A 10,917-nucleotide genomic window follows, 5' to 3' on the forward strand; every position below is an offset into this window, starting at 1 on the left:
GAATCTTTGGTCTGTTTTTCCTGGTTTAACTGAAGTGAACTCTTAAAGGACCAGTGTGTAACATTTAAGGGGATCTGATGGCAGAAATGGAATATAATAATCAGTATGTTTTCATTAATGTATAATCACCTGACAATAAGATTTGTTGTGTTTTTGTTACCTTAGAATGAGCCGTTTATATCTACATACGGAGCCGGTCCTCTTCACGGCCGCCATGTTTCTACAGTAGCCCAGAACGAACAACCCAAACTCTGGCTCTAGAGAGGGACATTCAAGCTTTTCACGTCGGCCACCGTAGTTCTCCTACACGCTTTGCACACGGGAGAAGCATCAGTTGGTTGCAATCTGCAACCTGCAGCTTTAATAACATAACCATAAGTAGTCAGAGTACGGTAGCCAGGATGTGCCAAACCAGAGAGTCAATGTGATTAATTCATATTTTTCTGGAGAGTTTACATGAATCAGTGCTGGAAAATAGGACCGAATGTTTGCAAATCAGCTGCAATTATGGACGAGATTAGATTAGAACAAAAAACAAAAAACTGTTCACCACCTGCTCAGGTACTCTGATCACTACCTGCTCAGGTACTCTGTTCACTACCTGCTCAGGTACTCTGATCACTACCTGCTCAGGTACTCTGTTCACTACCTGCTCAGGTACTCTGATCACTACCTGCTCAGGTACTCTGTTCACTACCTGCTCAGGTACTCTGTTCACTACCTGCTCAGGTACTCTGTTCACTACCTGCTCAGGTACTCTGTTCACTACCTGCTCAGGTACTCTGTTCACTACCTGCTCAGGTACTCTGTTCACTACCTACTCAGCACCAACCAGCAGACAGACTCAGTTAGAGACTAACTGGTGAACATAGTGGAGCATTTAGCAGTTAAAGAGACAGATATTTCCCTCAGGAGCTGGTGGAGACCAAAAACAGAGCTAAATTGGTGATGATACGTTGAGGTTGATTGTTTCACGGTCTCTAAGTGTAATGTGTCATTCTGTGTTCTGTTGTTTTGCTTGTGTTTGTGTGTCTGTTCTATGTCTTTGTGTTCTAGGTGCAGCTCCCTGATGATTGATTGAGAGCACCTGTGTGACACAAGACACAGCTTTTTGTGTTCCCCTATTTTATGCTTTTTGTTGTCCTGTTGCATCTTTATGTAGCGGCTTTCGAGCCAGTTGTAACATAATTGGGGGCTTGTCCGGGATTTTTCATTTCATTAACGTTTAAGGTAATTAATTCCTGCATCTTTTTCTCAAAGTATATACGTGTGTCATAGAATGAAAACAATTGATTTCACAGAAGTTGTACAGAGAAGAGTCACCTAAAACTAGTAAACATTAAAAGTAAAACAACCATAATTCAAACATCAATGTTAAAGGCTGAAGAATGTTAACTAGCCTGAAGCTGTGGGAACAGTGAAACAAAGATTTGCAATCTTTGTCAGAGCATCAGATGTGTGTAGGATGAGTCACATCATGACCTCACATCACGTCACATTCTGCATCACAGTTGCTTTAATGTCTGATGCAACAGGAGAAAGTTGCCAACCAGTCCAACAAGATAATATCCTGGGGCCCCTCTAGGCCCCTGTATCTCTCTGAGTCGTCCCCCTCTGTCTTCACTCTGTAGGAGTTCTCAGATTTGCTTGGTTGCCTCTGCAGCGTTTTGCAGAGTCTGACCTGGTTTACAGTTGTGTTGTGACTCAGGTCGGTCCGGACTGCAGATTCATCACTATCAGGCATGCTGTGTGTTTTTTGTTTTTTTTCAGACCTCTGACCTGGTTTTGATTGACGGATCGATGCTTATCAGTGATCTGAGAGATTTCCTGCTTCCTGCGTGAGATTACAGCCCCCAAAGATCACACAACATTTTGCCTTTGTCATGCACTCGTCTTCAAAACGCTTACAGGCCTTTTAAGGAAACGTGTATTTATTCTTCTGTTAAAGTCTGAGGCAGAGAATCTCTATGAAATTCACACGTTTCTTTGATATTAAAAACCTCTCTGAGACAGAAGACACAAAAGAAATATGACAAGATTAATAATAATATCACAAAACTACAAAAGAATCACATAAAAAGATAATTCTAAAGAAATATATATATTCAAATATAGCTTTAACGTGAGTTAAATCATTTTGTTTTCATATGAATGAAGTTGTTGAATCAAACTGACTGACACCAAACACCTGTAGCCGGTACATTTTAACCCTCTGAGACCCACAATAGACCCGGTTTTGTGGGTCAAGGGGGTCTTTAGGGGGAGATAGCAGTTCAACAGTAGATGTCACATAGAAGTGGTGAACATCATCTGAAAGCTGAGAACCTGGAGATTAATTTGAGATGCTGCTCAGCACTGTGTGTCAAGTTGTTCTAGTCATAAATCAGAAATAAACATGAATTAAAAAATTCATTTGTTAAGTAAAATAAATAATGAAAGTGTATGAGAGCTTAGAACATGATGATAGAAGTATATGATGATCATCCCCATGCTCTATTATGTCTCATAAGTTGTTGCAGCAATTTTTGGGTTGATACCATTTGTTACACAGATTTGGTGTGAAATTTAACAATTTTTCTAGCACTGGAGAATTGATAGAAAAATGATCAATAATCCCTCCAAAATACCACATTACGACACCAAGACCTTGAGGAACACCAAAGAAAAAGCCATGCTGGGATTTGGGATCAAAAACCTTTGACATTTGGAGATTTCTGCAAGAAATGGCATTTTTCGGCGATTGGATGGCGAACACTTCTGTTGTGTAAACCGCTCAGAAACCCCCTTATTGTTAATCTAGCTAGGAAAGCCATCCATCCTCTGAATGCTCTAGGTCTCTAGTTTGATCCATCCATCCTCTGAATGCTCTAGGTCTCTAGTCTGATCCATCCATCCTCTGAATGCTCTAGATCTCTAGTCTGATCCATCCATCCTCTGAATGCTCTAGGTCTCTAGTTTGATCCATCCATCCTCTGAATGCTCTAGGTCTCTAGTCTGATCCATCCATCCTCTGAATGCTCTAGGTCTCTAGTTTGATCCATCCATCCTCTGAAGGCTCTAGGTCTCTAGTCTGATCCATCCATCCTCTGAATGCTCTAGGTCTCTAGTTTGATCCATCCATCCTCTGAATGCTCTAGGTCTCTAGTTTGATCCATCCATCCTCTGAATGCTCTAGGTCTCTAGTTTGATCCATCCATCCTCTGAATGCTCTAGGTCTCTAGTTTGATCCATCCATCCTCTGAATGCTCTAGGTCTCTAGTTTGTGGCTGTAAAGTTTCATGAGGCTGTGATTATCCTAGAGGTCACCACAAGTCATTTTATACAGTGAGGTCAAGTTTCAAAAAATGGTCTCACCTATTTTCATCTACATATCTGGAGGTCAGAGGTCAGGGGACCCCTTTGAAAATGGCCATGCCAGTTTTTCCTCGCTAAAATGTAGCCCAAACCTGGAGCGTTATTTATCCTACTTACTGACATGATAGTACGCCACGGTTGGCACCAGTTGATTCTGTAGGTTTTCTAGTTTCATATGATACCTGTGGCTTCATTCTAACCCTGAAACTGAACCTACTAGTCTGATCGCCCACGATCCCGCGAGTCTCAATGGTGGTTTCTAACAACCTGAGTTCACTGGTGCTTCTGATTATAATAAAATAATTGCTGAAATGGTGGAACACAGCAGCACTACTACAAATAGTCCAGCTGGGCAACAAACACAAAGGGCTGTGATCCGTGAAGCGAGAGAGGAGATGTACAGACAGACACACAGTTTTTACCCATTTTCACCTGAAAGTACTCCGACTGATTAAGAGGAGCAGACACTTTTAACAGATTTAAAACCAGATTGTGTGTTAAACACATTCTGCTGGGACAAAAAAACACTTTATTGTGAGAGTTAAAGTAAGAGATCAGCCCAGAATAGTTACAACAACTAATAGAAAGTGCAACAGTCTGACGGCAGTCCGTGAAACAATCACACATTTAATCTATTTGATTCATTTACATTGACATGAATTTCCCTTTTTTCCCTGTGATGTTCAGCACGACTTTCAACAATGTATTATTTGTGCGTGACGCGCGAGTCAATTTCCGCTCCAGTCTTTTCAAAATAAAACTACTTAGTTAGGCTTAGGAATACATCACCTTAGGGCAATCCCAACAAACCAAATGTGGGACAAAGAGTGTGTTTGTGTGGGACAATGTGGGACAATGTGGGACAATGTGGGACACGTTACCAAGGCTGAGAGGTCGTCTACAATGCTGATATAATGTCTATCTAACTTAAATAATAGACATTTATATTCTGCCCCTCATCTTGTAACATCTCTATGCTTTAATGCATCCAGTGATGGGTTTTTGAGTTTCTTGTGAGACTCACATGAACTGTGTTGCTTCATGTCGTATTCCCCCCCGTGTGTGAAATTGAAAAACAACGGTAAAATACACAAAAAACTCTGAGACTCACCTTCCACCGGCTTATTAATACTTATAAATAGTGTCATAGTCTTTGATGAAGCTGCGTTTCCTTTTCTTTGTGCTAGTTTACATCATATTCCACCTAAATCTGCATAGCTTGCGTCTTTGCGGTGACACGCAATTTCCTCCGTTGGGCGCAGCGTAGCGAAGATTAACCTGCACTTGACCTCTGTGTGGGCAGTTTGACATCAAAAACAGCCCCCACAGCCTTCTCTGCTTTCTTCACAGCCATTTGGATAAAAGCCAGATTTTGAAATAGCATCTGTCCTGCAGTGGTTTGACTTTTGAAAACTAGAGCCAATGAAAATGTGGGACATAGTCTCAATAAGTGGGACATTGGACAATAAGGGATATAAATGCTGTGCAGTCCGTCGTAGAGCGGGGACACCTGGTCACTCTAGCTCCACTTGGTTAGGTTTAGCTTTAGGAAAAGATCGTAGTTTGGGTTTAAATAACACCGGAAGTGCTGTGACTTAAGAATGGAAGTTAGGTGACAAATAGATCCACTTTGACACCAGTCTCCTGGGTGAAAGTCCTGTGCTTTCAGACCCACTTATATTTTTCTTTTTGGGGGGCTAATTATATTTATTAGAGACCAGCATATCAATGCAAACACAACACTGTAAAAACAACACAACAGCAACACAAATTGCAATAATAAGACAAAGTTCTGGATTGCATACTGCTTGGTTGCATTATGATTCAGTGTTTTTTATTATTGTATAATTATAATATTGTGTCATCATTAGGGCTGCCAATCAAAATATTTAATTACGATTAATCGCACATTTTTTATCTGTTCAAAATGTACCTTAAAGGGAGATTAGTCAGGTATTTAATACTCTTATCAACATGGGAGTGGACAAATATGCTGCTTTATGCAAATGTATGTATATATTTATTATTGTAAATCAATTAACAACACAAATCAATGACAGATATTGCCAGGAACCCTCACAAGTACTGCATTTAGACTTTTTGTTTTTACATTTTTACAGACTTTTTTCGAATATTTTTCAGACTTTTTATTGGACATTTTTCTGACCTTTTTTTCTAACATTTTCTGGCTCTTTTCGGAATTGTTTTTTTCGAAAAGTTTTTTGACTATTTGGGACTTTTTGGGACTTTTTGAAACATTTTTGGGACTTTTTCTGATTTTGTTTCTGACTTACTTTTCTAACATTTTCTGAGTTTTTTTCGGACATTTTTTTTTACAACTTTTTTTCGATACTTTTTTAGACTATTTGGGATTTTTTTTGACTTTTTTTTAAACATTTTTGAGACTTTTTTTCTGTCATTTTTCTAACTTTTTCTTGACATTTTTCTGACTTTTAATGGGACTAAAGCCCTCACACATTCACGTATCTGGAGGTCAGTGGTCAAGGGACCCCTTTGAAAATGGCCATGACAGCTTTTCCTCACCAAGTTTGGAGCATTATTACCCGCTAGTATGACGGATATTAATTTGCGTTAACATGTTATTATGGCATTAACTTTGACAGTCCTAGTTTAGTTTTGCGTAAGCAGCATTTTAATGTTGTAGCCAATGTGGCTAATTCTAAATAATTTAGTAGGACACAATGGAAATTCTCAAGTGCCTCAAAGCTGTACTTAGGTAGAGTACCGGCTGTTTCCACAGAGTTCCACCTTTAAAATCACAGCGTTCCTCGTTATAAATATTGATGACGCTGATTCCCCAAAATTATATTAATACATTTCCAGCAAATGTGCAATAAAAAGAGCAGAAACAATGAGTATGTACAGAGGAAAGATGATGTCACTTTCTGTGGACACCACAAGAGAGAAGGCTTTATAAAAGGGGGTCAACAATACGTTTCCACACGTAGAGAGACCAGAGGAAGCAGCGGGCGGTGGTTCAGACGTACGTGATTTAATCAGAGGGATCTCTCAGTGAGGTGTGGTCTGTTTGATCAGGGTGGTGTTGGTCTTTCTAGGACTGCTGCTGCTGTTGCTGCTGCTGCGGTGACTGGAAACACCTTCACAGGGAGAGGTGGTGGGGGAACCTGAAGCTGCAGCAGCAGCAGGGGCTTTCTGTTCTGATCTGAGGTCTGTGTGAACCACAACGTCTCTGACTGACATCCAGGAACACAACCTGTGATTTACCCCTCGTTTAACCGTCCTTTCCTCTCCTTTCCTGCCTCCTGCATTTCTTACTTACCCTTAACAAAAGGAAGTTTACTCAAGTGTTGCTATTTAAACTTAAAATAAGAGAGTAGACTTTCAGTTTACTTTTTATGTACTTATTAGAGATATACTTAAGAAAGGTATACTTGGCTCATACTGACAAGTATACAAACAAGTCTAAGTATACTTGGCTTATACTTGTACTTAATATTTTGATCAGATATACTTAAGAAAAGTATAAGTTAGTATACTTGCAGTATAAAAAAACTATTTAACTCTTTTACTGAATACACATTAAAGTGCCCTTTTATAAACAAAAAAATGGGCTAAAAGTATATACAAGTATACTTGTAGTATAAAAACTATTAAACTAGTAGTTTACTGAGAGTATACTTTAAAGTGTACTTTTATGAACTTGAAAAGTGGGCCAATATAGTCCCAAGAAGTATTGAAGTACTACATTTACAAGTATAAAACTAGTAAACTATCTGTATACTTATGGGATAGTTTCAGTACAAAATAAGACTTAAATGTAAACTAGTTGTGTACTCAATGTTAATTATTCTTACACTTAAAGTTTACTTTAAAGTATACTTTTATAAACCAGAAAGTGGGCCAATTTAGTCCCAAGAAGTATTGAAGTAGTTCATTTATAAGTATACTACTAGTACATTGATATTAGTATACTAACTACATAAAGTATACTTACACTATATTACTCATTGCACGAATTCTACTGTTATACTAGAGACAGTGACACAGCATTTCACTGTGTGTCAGCTGCTTTTTGGTAATCTGATTACTTGCAAATTAGTTATGGAAATTGCTCCACCAAAAGTTCAGTTATTAACCTGCATTATTATGTGATCTTGTGCTCTCCACAGAGTCCACCATGTTGCACTGCCATACGGTAGTCCAGAACAGACAAACCAGACTCTGTTAACTTTTCCTGCTTGGGCCGGAGTCGATAGCGTTACTCGCTGCTGTCGCCGCTCTCTCTCTCTTTGCTTCACCACTCACTTCCCACTGACTCTGCTCCAAATGACCTACGCTCCTCTTACATCAACAACCGGCTCTAGAGAGGGACATCAGCTACCGTAGTTCTTCTACACACTCGGCACACAGGAGAAGCTTCAATTGGTTGCAATCTGCAACCTCACCGCTAGATACCGCCAGAGCCAACAGTTTAGTCTTCTGGTCTTTAGTGATCATTATGATGAAGCCGTAGAGGTTTAGAGGTCGTTTCCTGGTTTGTGTGAAAAGTGCTGACAGCTCTTACGGTAACCAGCGGCGGCTTTGATTTATCTGATCAAAATTCGTCGTATCTGGTTTCGTCTGTGAGCGAAACGAGGTCAGACAGACGCTTCTGACGACTCTGATACAAACAGTTCAAAACCTCAGAGAGTCGACCACATTGCTGCCTAAAACCACACAACACGCCCCCGCTGTGATGTCACAGTGAGGGGCGGGGCCACAGCACAGGAAGCTCTCTGGACTACGTATATGGAAACATTTGTTTTCTGTGTAACTGTTGTGTTGTCTGCCTCTCTGTCCTTCCCTGCAGTCATTCTCCATCTATTTGTAGTATATAACCAGCCATTTCCACTCATTCCCGGCCAGATCCCCCCATCATCATGTTGCTTTTGAAACCTGGAACCTGTAGGCTACATGAACCCTAACCTGCCCCTGCCTGTACTCATACCCAACCCGGATTTGCCAGTAAGACTTTGTTTTTCACTCTTTCAAAAAATCACTTTTTGAAATGAAATATATGAAGTGTTGCACGTTTTTCATCACAGGAAAACATCCAACAGGTCTTTACGATGTGTGTCATGGCAGTAATGCATCATCATCGATACCAACTACTGTGAAACCTCAAAGAAGAAGAAGAAAATGGTCACATGACCAGAGCTGTTTACTTCCTGGTTGCACCATGAGAAGAGGATGGCTGCATCAAAGCTCCCAAACAAAAGGTTAGTAAAGTATATTAACATAAAGATAGGACAGATGTTGTTGGTACACACCACCTTTAAGGTGTCTAGTATTGATATTTTCAGTTACTCATTGCACATTGTTCAGTGTGGTCATAGAATGAGGAAATGAATGCTCCCTCCTGCTTTGTGGGCCCCTTAGTACCAACTGAGCATGGTTTAAACACCACAGCTTACCTGAGTAGAGCTGCTGAACACCTCCATCCCTGTATGACCACAGTGTACCTCTCTGCCATGTCACAAAGCTCACATCATCTCACACTGCTTTCTTGAACATGAACAGTGAGTTCTCTGTAATCAAATGGACTCCAGATCTCAGTCCTATAGAGCACCTCATTTGGGATGTGGTGGAAAGGTGCTCAGTTGGTACTAAGGGGCCCAAAGTGTGCCAAGAAAACATGATGAATGAGTAGGATGGATCCGTGCTTTCATGTCCACCCTCTATGAATCTGAGACTCATCAGACCAGGCAACATTTTTCCAATCTTCTATTGTCCAATTTTTCAACTGTAGCCTCGGTTTCCTGTTGTTAGCCGACAGGAGTGGCATGCCAGGGCCGGCCCTAGACTTTTTGGGGGGCCCTAAGCAGGATTTAGAAAAACTCCAACTTCTTTAGGTTTAGACAATAAAACTACAACTTCTTTAGGTTTAGGCAACAAAACTCCAACTTCTTTAGGTTTAGACAACAAAAAAGAGACTTTGCTGTTGACTTACTCAAATGTATTTAGTTCCACTATATTGGAGAGAAGGCAGACAGCTCTACGGTCGATATCTCCCAACACTCAACAACTCGTAAAATATGTAAGTTTGATTTTAGACTGAACTGTCCCTTTTAAGCAAAAAGTATTAGCAGCAAAATGTACTTTAACTACTTATTATGCAGGCTTGTCTTTTTCAGAGGTTTATATTATCATATTTATATATTTATGGATTCTATTTGAGTCAACATACTGAGAGGCTTTCCACCACTGACAGGCGATGTATTACAGGATGTTTTATTCATGCACATGTTTAATGTAATGAATATATGAAGCCACTAGATGGCAACGTCTGCTCATTTAATACCAGAACCACAAACACAGAAAACAAACCTGTTCCTGTTGCAGGATGGTATTTTAGTATTTTCTCAGATTCTCATGAATGGGAAAGGTGACTTCATACTGTACTGAACGATGGTTTACGGGCTCGCCTCCATTCTCCTTCCCTGAGTTATTTCAGTTGCAGCTACAGTAGTTGATTTCCTGCCTCTACATGGCCGGTCTCCAACCTCATAAATGTTAATGCAGAAATTCTCTTTTTTCGCTTTTATGATCTCGTTTCCTATAATGTCCTGTGAAAGACAGACGGGACAGATATGTAGAGGGGTGTAGTTTTTCTCAGTGTGTCTTCAATTTGTCTCTGTTATTATGTTCTCTATAAAAGCCCCGTAGTCATCTATCAAAGGGGAATTACATCTCGTTGCCTTCACATTGATTTTTCATTACAGAACAATCACATTTTCCTCTCGCTTCGTCAGTTTTGTCCCTTTTTTTTGTCTGTGAAAATATGAAACAGTCCAAGATTAGAATAAGACGGGGGATGAATCTCCCATTTCCACATTTATACCCTTCACACTGACATGAGGTCAACTTGGTTTGGATCTCACAGTTTGTGGAGGAAACCACCCAAGACTCGGTTCTAATAAAAGAAGCCGTCTCGTTGCCATCAGCTCTTTCTCTTTCTCTTTCTCTTTCTCTTTCTCTTTCTCTCTCTCCACCAGAGTGAAAACAAGTCCTCCAGTTGCCGGTGACCCACTTGCCTCCAGCACCACGAGGAAGAGAACTGGAGGAGTAGGAGAAAAAGGGCGGGGGAGGAGGTAGAGGTGAAAACATGTGGGAGTCTGCTATGATTAATGTGCTTTCAGAGATGGAGTGAGTGAGAGAGATAGAGAGCGGTGAACGCCGGGCTTCTGTGATGTGTGCTGGTGGAAATGGAAAAAGAGCACAAGTAGGCTCCTGATATAAAGGTGCACCCAGCAAATAAATGACCCCGTCTTCATCTTAATGCATCAACGTGAAACACTTCAGCATGTCGATCTGCAAAAGGAAGACAGGAAGTTGAACTGTATCAGAAGGGGGGGGGGGTGATGGTGATCAGGGAGGAGAAGATTCCCTCTCTCTGCTGGTCGGAGGAGAAGGTTCCCTCTCTCTGCTGGTCGGAGGAGAAGATTCCCTCTCTCTGCTGGTCGGAGGAGAAGATTCCTTCTCTCTGCTGGTCAGAGAGTTAATGATTTTTTATCTCTCCAGGAAAGCAGGCAGGACTCTTTC

The 10,917-nt window shown here is 40.6% G+C and overlaps 2 long non-coding RNA genes across 2 annotated transcripts in view; both read left to right on the top strand.

Moving 5' to 3' along the window:
* The first annotated feature begins 541 nt into the window (after window positions 1–541).
* Window positions 542–8,330, top strand: LOC119478164. Its single transcript, XR_005204396.1, has 3 exons — window positions 542–561; window positions 826–1,230; window positions 8,207–8,330. It is a non-coding gene; the product is annotated as an uncharacterized LOC119478164 (long non-coding RNA).
* A 96-nt stretch (window positions 8,331–8,426) lies between these two features.
* The window catches only part of LOC119479135, a 2,720-nt gene continuing 229 nt past the window's right edge, over window positions 8,427–10,917 (top strand). Inside the window, exons 1-3 of the long non-coding RNA XR_005204619.1 lie at window positions 8,427–8,594; window positions 10,371–10,472; window positions 10,897–10,917. The exon at window positions 10,897–10,917 is cut by the window's right edge and continues 229 nt beyond it. This is a non-coding gene — a long non-coding RNA (uncharacterized LOC119479135). The remainder of the gene's footprint in view (window positions 8,595–10,370; window positions 10,473–10,896) is intronic.

This window comes from Sebastes umbrosus, chromosome 2 (assembly GCF_015220745.1).
Source record: "Sebastes umbrosus isolate fSebUmb1 chromosome 2, fSebUmb1.pri, whole genome shotgun sequence".
Taxonomy (NCBI): Eukaryota; Metazoa; Chordata; class Actinopteri; order Perciformes; family Sebastidae; genus Sebastes; species Sebastes umbrosus.